Source organism: Syngnathus floridae, chromosome 19, assembly GCF_059516105.1.
Source record: "Syngnathus floridae isolate MCC-2025c chromosome 19, RoL_Sflo_1.0, whole genome shotgun sequence".
Lineage (NCBI taxonomy): Eukaryota > Metazoa > Chordata > Actinopteri > Syngnathiformes > Syngnathidae > Syngnathus > Syngnathus floridae.
In genome coordinates, this window is record NC_142431.1 from 8,056,612 (window position 1) to 8,069,741 (window position 13,130).

Below are 13,130 nucleotides of genomic sequence, written 5' to 3' on the forward strand. Positions count from 1 at the left end.
GTGTTTGAATGTGTGTATTGTATTCATTTCAAAGTTAGAAAACATGCCTATTGAGTGGAAATTTGGGATTTCTCTATCGGAGAGTTCCTGAAAACTGGATGGTCTGGAACGCAGCCCGGGGATTACTGTTTATACTTTATCTGACATCTTTGGGGATGTGCCATGAATTTTTCAAATTTGTTCAAGTATGTGCTCAACAGTTGGCACTCCCTTAAGCAACAGCATCTTAAGAGAAAATCCACCAGGTCTCGTTTATTGTTGTTTGCCTTGGGCTTTCTGCACCTCTCGCATCACTTCCGCCACCTGTCAGCTGAAGCGCATCGCAAAACTGACTCACATAGCATCTTCCTATTTGCTGCGGATATGACAGATGCATTCTTTAATGTTGATGCCGTTGTCCCATGCAGACAGGTCCATTCTGGGAACAGGCTGAGACATTCCGTTTCAATTTGATGGACTTTATTAAAAAGTGTTCCATTAAAGGATTGTGTGAGTTAATTTTTTCATTTTCATTATCATTACAAAAAAACACACACACATAGAGCACCATAATCACAAATTTATTTCTGAAAGATGATTACAAATCATGTTATTTAATTTGCCATAATTCAGTGTTTTAACTGTGTGGACATGAATGAGATCTTACTGAGTGACTCACACGCTCCTTCCTTTCAATGCTCATTTTAGAGTCTGCACATGATTTACACCATTTCCCAGCAATTACAGCAAAAAGAGAACAGCGGGTTTGATTGATGAACCATATGAAAGTAAATTACAGTTGTGTTGCCAAGTTTTTTTTGAAGGGGGGGGGGCTTTCTTCTCGCTTCCCCGTGAAATGATATTCCTCCCTGACCCCGCCAGTTGACTCTGGGCACGATGAGAAAGCCTCTGCAGGGAGCCGTAAAGACCTTTAAACGCTCAATTTGACAGCTTGACGCTTCAGCGGGAGATGAAGAGAAGAAAATGGCACATCCTGAAGAAAAGCAGGAACATTTCCTTCTTGTGTCAGAACGTTAAAAAAGGAGAAGACCAAAAAAAAAAACTTAACTTCATGTTAATTCATCACTGGCCTTAACGGCTCCTAGATGATCCATAACTCACGCCGACCAGAAGTCCCTCATTCCCTTTCCATGTTGGATCTGCAATGCTGTTCTTTGTTTTAATGACTTCATTACAGGCAACTTGACGCCAACCAATAGAAAGACTCTGAATTGCGATCCATATTATGACTCACAGATTTTATTATATTTATGTTAAATGCAGTCATGGAATCGAGTTAAACGGTAAGGCAAAAGTTCTATGGGGGAGGGAAACAATTAAACAAGTTTGAATTGGCTCTTCCGTGTCCCAGTGTATTTAAGTTTTATAATTTGGAACAAACGAGATATAAAGTTGTTGATGCTGTCATAAGTTTTGGAGCAACAAAAGTTTAGGACATATGGAAACTTCATTTTGGACACTTTGCTTCAGTGGATTCTTGAAAGTTATCTGTTTCTGTCATTGCTCATTTCTCTCTTCTATCCATATATATGTATGTTGTGTACATGGACAGACAGATAGCCGAAGAAATACACATCTCGTCTATGAACTCTTGTACGTTCAAGCCACGGCCAAAGTTGGAAGCATCACCTAAAATGTGAGACAATGGTAGCATTTACAAGCACTTTCATCAGGATTAACTTCATTGGCAATATCCTTTGGAAACTAGAACCATAAATTTTATCACTATTAAATGCTTCTAAAGGGAGTTGACGAATGGTTGAATGGAATTGATTTCACCCCCTCCCGCTCTTGGCACCGACGTGCAAAGGAAAATTCCCTTTTCACAGAGAAAAAGTGTACTCACATTAGCACTGCCAATAAATTCATCTTGAGCGTAATTTAAGCCCCTTCTTAAAACAACTGCATACAATGTGCTCGAGGGCAGTTGCAATAATTGTATGAGCACAATAAAGTTGTAAGAGGATATGGATTAGATGGATGTTGATATACAGTTGATTGGTTTTCATGGCTGTTTACAACGCAAGTGTTATGTCGGCTGCTGAACGACTGACTGTCAGCTGAACAAAAAACAAAACTACACAGGCATAAATATTGACAGCAATATTTCCAAAATATTGATACACATCTGCAAGAATAACTGGGAATGAAGTTTGGATACAAAAACTAACCACTTGTTGAAAGCCTCCACAAACGGAGGAGCCAGTTTTGGCTTTTCAACAATTATCTGCGATGTTATACTTGTCAATATTTGGCTTCTCAAATAAGAAACCCGGGCCACATTTTTTTGGCATTACGCAAATTGTAGAAATCTGGCGTAATACCAAATTTTTTTGTCAGAGTGAGAATTGTTAACTATAAGACAGTGATAAAATTGTTGTTCACTTTTTAGGAGTAAAAATATCAGTGAATAAGATTTACCGTATTTTTTGAACCAATACAACTATATTTTTAAAATTTTCTCGAAACAGCGTGCCTTACATTCAGGTCCCTCATGTATATGGATGTATAATTGAAGTTAAATAAAGTTTGACTTATCTTTTGGACAAGTTTGTTTCCCTTAATGTGCAGGAATGCACCTTATAACCCGGTGCACCTTCCATCCATCCATCCATCTTCTTCCGCTTATCCGGGGTCGGGTTGCGGGGGCAGCAGCTTTAGGAGGGACTCCCATACTTCCCTGCCACTTCATCCAGCTCATCCCGGGGGATCCCAAGGCGTTCCCAGGCCAGCTGAGAGACATAGTCTCTCCAGCGCGTCCTGGGTCGTCCCCGGGGTCTCCTACCGGTGGGACATGCCCGGAACACCTCCCCAGGGAGGCGTCCAGGAGGCATCCTGATAAGATGCCCGAGCCACCTCATCTGGCTCCTCTCAACGTGGAGGAGTAGCGACTCTACTCCGAGTCTCTCCCGGATGACCGAGCTTCTCACCCGATCTCTAAGGGAGAGCCCGGACATCCTGCGGAGAAAACTCATTTCGGCCGCTTGTATCCGGGATCTCGTTCTTTCGGTCACGACCCATAGCTCGTGACCATAGGTAAGGGTAGGAGCGTAAATCGACCGGTAAATTGAGAGCTTTGCCTTTTGGCTCAGCTCTCTCTTCACCACAACGGACCGGTACAGGGTCCCATTACTGCCGACGCTGCACCGAACCGCCTGTCTATCTCGCGCTCCATCCTCCCCTCACTCGTGAACAAGACTCCAAGATACTTGAACTCCTCCGCTTGGGGCAGGTTCTCATCCCCGATCCGGAGAGGGCATTCCACCCTTTACCGATCGAGGACCATGGACTCGGATTTGGAGGTGCTGACCCTCATCCCGACCGCTTCACACTCGGCTGTGAACCGTTCCAGCGAGAGCTGGAGATCACGGCCTGAAGAAGCCAACAGCACCACGTCATCTGCAAAAAGCAGAGACGCGATGCTGAGGTCCCCAAACCGGAACCCCTCAACGCCTCGGCTGCGCCTAGAAATTCTGTCCATAAAAATTATGAACAGAATCGGTGACAAAGGGCAGCATTGGCGGAGTCCAACCCTCACTGGGAACGAATCCGACTTACTGCCAGAAATGCGGACCAGACTCTGGCATCGGTGATACAGGGACCGAACCGCCCTTATCAGTTGACTCGGGACCCCGTACTCCCGAAGCACCCTCCACAGAACCTCCCGAGGGACACGGTCGAACGCCTTCTCCAAGTCCACAAAACACATGTGGACTGGTTGGGCGAACTCCCATGCACCCTCGAGGATCCTGCCGAGGGTGTAGAGCTGGTCCACTGTTCCACGGCCAGGACGAAAGCCACACTGCTCCTCCTGAATCCGAGGTTCGACCTCCCGACGGACCCCCCTCTCCAGCACCCCTGAATAGACCTTACCAGGGAGGCTGAGGAGTGTGATTCCCCTGTAATTGGAACACACCCTCCGGTCCCCCTTCTTAAAGAGGGGAACCACCACCCCAGTCTGCCAATCCAGAGGCACTGTCCCCGATGTCCACGCAACGTTGTAGAGGTGTGTCAGCCATGACAGCCCCACAACAGAGCCTTTAAGAACTCCGGGCGGATCTCATCCACCCCCGGGGCCTTGCCACCGAGGAGTTTTTTAACTACCTCAGTGACTTTGACCCCAGAGATTGGAGAATCCGCCTCAGAGTCTCCAGGCCCTGCTTCCTCAATGGAAGGCATGTAGGTGAAATTGAGGAGATCTTTGAAGTATTCTCCCCACCGACTCACGACGTCCCGAGTCGAGGTCAGCAGCACGCCATCCCCACTGTAAACAGTGTTGACGTTGCACTGCTTCCCCCTCCTGAGACGCCGGATGGTGGACCAGAATTTCCTCGAAGCCGTCCGAAAGTCATTCTCCATGGCCTCACCAAACTCCTCCCATGCCCGGGTTTTTGCCTCAGCAACCGCCGAAGCCGCGTTCCGCTTGGCCATCCGGTACCTGTCAGCTGCCTCCGGAGTCCCGCAGGCCAAAACGGCTCGATAGGACTCCTTCTTCAGCTTGACGGCATCCCTTACCACCGGTGTCCACTAGCGGGTTCGGGGATTGCTGCCACGACAGGCACCAATGACCTTACGGCCACAGCTCCGGTCGGCCGCCTCAACCGGTGCACCTTATAACAGAAAAATATCCTAAGTGACAAAAAATCAGTATTGTTCTGGGACTGAAAATCCTGAAACATCAAGATTATCTGTTCTATCTCCTGTGTTTATTTCATCAGTATTCCTACACAGCTGCGCAGCTGACAATCAAACGTAAAAGGATTAAAATATCATTCTTGTAGCGTCCCAAAAGAAACTTCTTCCCAGAAAGTTTATTTGGAAAGCACAACAGGTTCCGTCGGTCGTAACGCAACCCAACAACAAAAACAGGCTCGATTTTGTCCCATGAGTGGGACTCAAATCTGTACTGCAAATGTCATATTTGTGATTTTTTTTTTTTTATATTCTTAAGTGGATACGAGCTGTGCAATAAACTCACAAACCTGTTTCGGTTGTTTTTAAAATAACTTACTAGCAAGATGTCTAAAAAGGTTCCCATCATTTAAAAATCTGGGAATCATCTTAATGTCCTTCATTCGCCGTGTAGTCATCCAACCACAAGATGATTCTGTGTGTGTGTGTATGGGGGGGGGGGATTTCCCTGCCATCTCTGAGCGTGATTTACTGACATGTTTACAGATGTCTTTCAGATGACCCCTTTCACTGTCTTTCACTATTAGTTCCCAAATGAATTAAGAGTGGACAGAGAAGGATGTCTCTCTGGATGGGAGCAATTTTATTGAGGTTGTGCATCAAACTTCTTCTTCTATCCTCCCCAAAGTGAGGAAGGGCTAACAGATGGTCATGGCATGTTTTGGCATTGAACAATTGGAGTATCAGTTTGTTGGAGATCTTGTTTGGTCATTATTGCTGTCATATTTATTTCTGATCAAATGTACAGCCTCATATCCCATTTCCTTGCTTTGAACTGATGTTTTTGGGATTCCTCATCCTGAAGCAATTCGTGCTATAACTTTCTTTTATTTTTCCATTCTGTTTTCCAGCTGCTAACACTCAAGTGTGTTTATTTTAATAAAATCAAAATAAATGAACGGCTCAGATTAAAGCAGATGTGTAAATATTGTGAAACATGTGAGACCTGGTGATTTCTTTTAACTAGCAAATAATGATGCTACGGCTGTTGAGGTTTCCCCCATCTACTTTGCCTGACAACGTTTTTACGCCCCATTTTGCTAACCGCCATTTTGCTTCACGAGGAACTCGGCGGTGTTTTGGATACCATCAACACTTGATGACATTCATATTCATCTTGTCTTGACAAAACGCTTAGAGCGCAGCAGATGGTGGATGTTTTATCCCTTTTAACAGACACACCCCGACAGCGATTACGAAGATACAGCCTGGTAGTCACATGGGGGCTATGTCGGGAAAGCCCTCGAGATCGTTTAAATTTGACGCACATCATTTTTTGCCTGTCAGGGTGCAAGCATTCACTTTATTTTTTAATCTTTTTTTAACGTCACGTCCCGTGAACGCATGTTCCCCTGGTGCCACAGGAGCACTTGCATTGGGATGGCTTAAGGTCAAAACGAAAGAGCATACGAGTTCTAAATGTGTTGAATTAAAATCATAAAACCATCTGGATGACCTTGTAAAGGCCTTGCCATTGTTTACTTTTAAATGTCCAACCTTCTTCCCTCAAATAAAATCTTACAAGTGCTCACATCGGCTTAGTCCATAACAGCCAACTAAGTGAAGACTTCCTAATCCACCTCAAGAGAACAACGGTGTTAAATGCTACTAAAAGTGAGTCTTACAAAAAACAGACGGCAGCTCATAACCTAGCGAGTGCAAGATGTTTCATCAGGAGCATTTCTGTTTTTCTAAAGTGAGCGAGTGTCATTTCATCATTATGGCTTCCTGCCTGACTAAATTTAAACCATGCCTTTACATTGTGTGGTGCGGTGATTAACCTCCAGAGACAAAAGGCAAAAGGGCCTGGATGTACTTATCTTTAAGTTTTTCACCTGTCTGAAGATACTGTTTCCGTTTTAAGTCTTGCAGCAGGCATTTACTGGGCCGCTTCCTTCCGGGACCCGGTGGAATACAACATTTAACTGCAGGGAGGAGAGAAAAGTTGAAAATAAGAAGACGTTATGTGAAAAACAGTCGTCCCTTCCTGTAGTTTTTCCCCAAGTAATCCTCGAAGGGCTTGAAAACATTACAAGACGTTTTTTATGAATGGGCACTAACAGACCTTTTCACCATTTTGATATTTCTACGTTTTGCAGGCATATCCTGTGGTCTGCCGGCCGGGTACAGCCTTAGATTCAATTTAGTGCCTCCCAGTGGAGCCCCGTCTTCCTATTTCAGATAGATTTTTATCTCGATGCACTAACCGATTCAAAGCAGGGGATATTTTGCTTTCTACTGGGGAAACACTAAGTACAAGGTAACATTTTCATTGCTGGATCTAAAAGCAAGCTGTATTTCTCAACAGGAACTTCAGACAAATCAGGCAGAGAGATAAATAACAGAAATTAATTTGATTTAAAGTGACTGGTGAGCACTTGTATTTTCATTAGAGTAGCCTTATACACACATACGTACATGGTAAAATTAATAAATTAACACAACACAGAATGTATCCTCACTAGAACAAGCACAAAGAGAACAAAAATTAAAACCATAAGGTTGAAATACACACAAAGGCAAATACCAAAACAAGAAACAGCCAACCGAGCGAGCGAGTGTCACACGGGGAGGTAACGAACTGATTGACAGCTGGTGAGCCACAGCACGTACGTGAACGTTTTACAATAACTTAATGAACTTCAAATGTATTGGAATGTTTCCCAGGTGAACTCAATTTCACCATCAGTAAACTTGGGATTTATTGTGAATTTTATTTTATTTTATATTATTATTATTTTATTATTATTATTATTATTATTATTATACCATGTGGGTTTTTTTCTTATGCCCTCCAAACCCGAGAGACCGGGTCCAGTTTGTAGCCAGTTGTAGTAATCATATCTGCCACAGCTGCCGCATCATCAGAGATCCTGGGATGACTGGATTCCTGGAAGTAAATACACCACCGTGACAGCTTTTGCTGAGTGACAATTCTCTCCCATGTCATGTCTTAGAAATACGCTCGAATAGAGGAAAAAATGTGTTGTTTGTCAATGCTGGAGGAAAATGTTTCTGGAGTATCTTACGAGCAAGGATCTATCAAAGACACGGATATTAGTTCAAGAAGCAGTGGAGGTGACCTCACATGATCATACAACATACCACGTGTGTTTCCCTGCACATCAATGTCAGATCCCTTTTCAGCAATTAGCCTTGAACTAGGAAAGACGATCTGCTTGGGTTTCCCATTGCTGCGTCCCTCGTCATGGCAGAGTACTCTGAATGCCCCCCCCCCCTCCCCTCTGTGTCCTAATTAAGACTTTAATGCTACCTCCCTTGAGGATGTGGATCCCCCTGTTGCTACCCACCACATTCCATCTGTGGCGATCAAAACTGTTTTGGTCATTGTCAGCTTTGCACAGGTGCAAAGTGTTTTGGTTTAGTCTTCTTTCAGTTGGCAAGTGAGCATCAAAGCGTCAGAATTTGTGTTCATTAGCTTCATATCTTAAATGGCATTTGTGACTAAAACCTGTACATCCTTAGGAAAACATTTAATTTAATCCTTCCCAAAATGTCTGCTACATAGCCTTTCCATCGAGCGACTATTTGGGCATAATGGGCCTAAGCCGCCAAAAGCATTTTACAACAATCTGACATTGAAAGAGAGCTGTCATTAAGATGGACTTTAACATGCCAGCCCGCATAAGTTGGCAACAAGCCCAGCAGGCAAATGGCAGCAGCTCATGAGGAGAATAGCAAAGGGGGAGCCGTGGGGGATAATTAGACAGTTTTATCCCAGCTTGTTGATATAAATGTGGCTGACCGAGCCCCTCTACGCCCCCTTGCACTGTGGTAATGATCATGTCTAACAGGTGGTGGCTAAACAGACGAGGCCATGAAATGGATATCTTGCTTCCTGACTGAGTCCCCCTTTTTTTTTGGGGGGTTTTCCGGCCCAATCGTAGTCCTCGTATTCTCCGTTGTAGTTTGTGTACCGGAAGAATAGTGCAAAGGAGTTTTGGATATTTGTCACCATCTCATCATATTCTAGCTAATCTCTACCTCCCCGGGGGGGCAGACACAGGGATAGCAGAGGATAGCGCAAAACTCTTCAAAATATTCTGGAATGGAGAGTATGTGGTAAAAAAAGGAGATATTTTCTTCTGTGTTTACAAGATGAGCTTTTGCCTTCTTTATTAAGTCATCTCCAACACTGAGTATGAGCATAACTCTAAACCTCCGGCATCCTGGCCAGATGGGGGCATGTCGTTGAGGCATGCGCATGATCGGACATTGGAGACCGCTCAACTCCAGCTTTTAGATCCACTGTCATATAATGGATCATTGAGGGCAGAAAGAACCAGAAACATATGTATTGACATTAATTTCCTTCCCAGAAATGTGTAGAACAGATCTTGGCTCGTAGGCATTGCTCAACCCCCCCCCAAATGTTGCAAAGATAGAAATGTGTCGCTATTTGGATTTAAGTCAGGTGAGTGGACTTGTCAAAGGTTTATTCTGTAAGGAGAAGGGAAAGTAGTAAATCATCGGAGAGCCTGAGCTTCCTGGCTCGGTTTGTGGTCTATTGTCTCCAGCGGAGTGAGGGCAACGGCAGTTTTAGGGGGTCAATACTCAACTATCAGGCAGATGGATTTTGTTATGTTCACCTCACAAGTGGCTTTCAGAGTTGACTCTAAACTGGTACCAGGCCCAGAAGCTCTGAGGCGTCAAAACTGCAAAGAATATTGTCATTGTCTGAGGCCGCTGGCACAATACTTATTTTTACACTACTACTAGGTGAACTTGGAACACAAATTGTCATTTTGAAAATCATTTAACTGTCATTAATGAAGTGAAATGTAAACTATTTTCCTATTGTGGCTTCAGCCAACAATCCTGACTCGACCCAAAATATTCTCGTCTCAGATGAGCTATTAACAATTGGTTGAAAAACCATTTCAATTCCTTCGGGCTAATATAAGACACCAACCAAAAGATAATCAGGGAAAATTATAGAGACAAGCAAAAAATATGATGTGCTGCATTAACCTGACCGAGACGGAAAATATAATCACAAACTCAACACACCTGTTTTCCATAGATTGTTTTTTGTTGGCCTCTTGCAGAAAATTGTTTATTAGGAGTTGTTTTAAAATAACATTTGTGGTTTTATGAATGAATTCCAAAAATAATACGTCTGAATTGGCCAAATGCGCTGCAGTTGAACTCCTTCATCCTGGGCAACACTTGGATTGCAACATTTTAATTTCTCATGAGAGTACATTGCACAAAAGCAGAACTACAGCGACTCGGTTACACTTCCTGCGACCCAGAACTTACTTTCTTGTAGCAGCTAGTCCAAGTGACGCCACACCCATTCTTTCATTTAAAATCAGTGTTGTCCAGGTGACCCCCCGCCCATGAGCGGTTCAATTATTTGGTTATTATTATACTTCATCAGAATCGAAAGGTCAAACTGGCGATGTTGTTTCATCCACTCACAGTGAGATAATCACTGCGCGTGCTGCCAAAAAGAGGTTAACAAAGACAGGAAGATTAAATAATACATTCATCACATTGTGAGGGGCGAAGGGCCAAGTTCATGTCAAATCCATAACAAGCAAAGTATCCTCAACCCAGGCTCATTTCCCCGCATGCACGTCACACACCGCTGGAAATCTACGAAGAGGATGTATTGATCTTGCTCGCACTTCCTTTCTCACAAAGTCACAAACAGAGCTGCCGTATCACAAAACAAGGCCCCGCCCCCGCCACCCGGCCCCATAAAACAAAATAATAAACGGAACCTTTGGCAAAATAATCCCAAGACCTTTGTGTGTGTGTGTGTGTGTGTGTCTGTGTGTGTCTGTGTGTGTGTGTGTGTGTCTGTGTGTGTGTGTCTGTGTGTGTGTGTGTGTGTGTGTGTGTGTCTGTGTGTGTGTGTGTCTGTGTGTGTGTGTGTCTGTGTGTGTGTGTGTGTGTGTGTGTGTGTGTGTGTGTGTGTGTGTGTGTGTGTGTGTGTGTGTGTGTGTGTGTGTGTGTGTGTGTGTGTGTGTGTGTGTGTGTGTGTGTGTGTGTGCGCACACATGCTTCTGTGTGCGTGCAGCCCGTACTTATGCTCCAATATTGCCTTCCCTTTGATTCAAGAGATGAAAATAGCCTGTCTTGTGTTGGGAAAGGTTACATGTTTTCTCACATGGATCTTTAGTGCCACAAATATTACACAAGAGGTGTGTGACCATTTCAAAAGTAAATTAAGCCTAAATTAAGGCTAACCCTAAACCCACCCTTTCTTGTGTCAACCAATCAGGTCGCTCTAGCAACTCTTGCAGTTTTGTCTGTTGTCTGTTTGTCTGTTGTTTTTGTTGCTCTGGCCATGTCTCCCTATTGTTGGTATGTTAGCTGTTGTGTTGGTGTTTTTAATGTTATTTTTGAATCTTGATTATTTGTTGATTGTGTTCGATTAGTCTTTTGAGTTTCCATTTTGTTTTTGGAAATATTTTTTTTAGAGCCATCATGCCTTGCTTCCCTGCTTATCAGCATTTGACTCTTCCAATTTTATTTATTGATCTGTTTATTTCCACAATTCCTCCACGCAAGTTTTATGTTCTCAAATAAGGGAAAGGAAGGCCACATTTGCCATCACTTTACAGCAGTTTATTGAACATCATGAAAAGAGTAAAACATAAACACAAGGGATCAAATACCGAAATACCCGAAATCAGCTTCAGGCTTTGATTTGCATCATTGGTTTTTGAAGCAGCAGGCAAATGGACCACATCTGTGGGACCTTCATCAGACACAATATGTTTGGCTCAAGCTCTGACATTGTAGACTTGAGTTATTGGACTTTTTGTCTTCTATAACCACTCATCAAACGTCACTGTCATGCACCGCCCACGCACTAAATGATGAAATATCTCAAATCTTGGCTGTTGACCTTCACCCATCTGTCTCGTTTATGGTTTACATTTTGAGATTGGAAAAGAATTGCGGGACAAGTTCAATTTTAAGGACTCGTGGAACCTTGTGAGACCAGATGTAAATTTGAAGCATCATAAATATAATTTTGATTCTTGCACCCTTGGTCTCCATTGTGTACTGAAGGAGTTAAACATCAAATCAAATGCTTTAAAGTCCACAATCTCTGAATCCAGTTTGCATCTTTTGCCTCGTAGCCCATCCATGTCTTGGCAGCCATCACCAAACATGTTCTGTATTCATGAGTCCCTGCCTCTACAGAAAGTCAAGGCAGATGTGTGTGGTCCTCCATTCTTGTTGGACCGCTACCAACTGGCTAATTAGCATGCAGCATAGATCCAGTTAAAAAAACACGGGGAAGTACGGAGAGTGACTTTCAGGGGGGGGTTTCCCCCGTGGATTTTAACCGAGGGTTTCGCGATCGGGTGAGCGACACCTCTGCACCACCGCAACACAAGGCCGTGCCCATACCAACCCGGTTGCTCCGGGGTTTACCCTCAATTGGGCTGCGGGGGTCCCGAGGGCTTTGCCCCGCCGCCTTCATGCGGCGCCATATTTTGGCGTCGGGGGTACTTCCCTGGAGCGCGTTTCTATTATGATTTCGTCTACGTTGTGTTGCGGGAGAAATTTAAAGGGGTGGGGGTGCAAGCCCCACTCCCCCGTGGCTACGGACGCAAGAGATGCCACCCCTTTCAGCATCTGAAGCACAGAAAGTGCTGTTAAGTATGGAGGCACCACCTCTGACTTCTTTCCAGTTAATACTGGGGCGAGGCAGGGGTGCGTATTAGCCCCATCACTTTTCAGCACTTGTATGAATTGGCTTGTTGGCCGTGTTGTAGACAGGACGGGCTGCGGGGCGTCTTTCGGCAATGATCTGGACTTTGCTGACGACGCTGTGATCTTTGCGGAGACCCTGGACGTCTTGACCGAAGCACTTGAAGCGCTGAGCGAGGAGGCGGAGCCGCTGGGACTGCGCGTCTCCTGGATCAAGACGAAGATCCAGGTCTTCGGTGACTTTCTGGACGCTGCTATCGAGTCAGCCGGTGTGGCGGGCGAGAAGGTGGAGATCATAGACAAGTTCACTTATCTCGGCAGCGTGGTGCACCGCTCCACTTCATGTGAGGCTGAGGTCGCTCGTCGGCTTGGTCTTGTGCATGGAGCGATGGGCTCGCTGAATGGGACTGTTTGGCGCTCCCGATATCTGAGCACGTTGACAAAGGTTCGAGTCTTTCGCTCGCTAGTCATGCCCGTCCTGCTTTACTCTTGTGAAGCATGGACACTGACTGGCGGGCTAAGGCAAAGACTGAACACCTTTGTGTGCACTTCCCTCCGTCGCATCCTCGGGATCCACTGGCGAGACCGTGTGTCAAACCAGACGGTTCTCGAGCGAGCGGGGATGGAGTGCGTCAACTGCCAGATATGGGAGCGACAGCTGCGCTTCTATGGCCACGTGGTACGCTACCCACCCTCGGATCCAGCGAACAGGATTCTGTCCGCTCCGGACCCGAGGGGGT

General features: G+C 44.9%; 1 long non-coding RNA gene across 1 annotated transcript; it reads right to left on the reverse strand.

Annotated features, from left to right (window-relative positions):
* Nucleotides 1-304: 304 nt before the first annotated feature.
* Nucleotides 305-7,882, reverse strand: LOC148382041 (uncharacterized). The gene is made up of 4 exons (XR_015854493.1): nt 7,798-7,882; nt 7,462-7,582; nt 6,528-6,617; nt 305-973 (listed from the first exon to the last, which is right to left on the reverse strand). It is a non-coding gene; the product is annotated as an uncharacterized LOC148382041 (long non-coding RNA).
* Nucleotides 7,883-13,130: the final 5,248 nt, after the last annotated feature.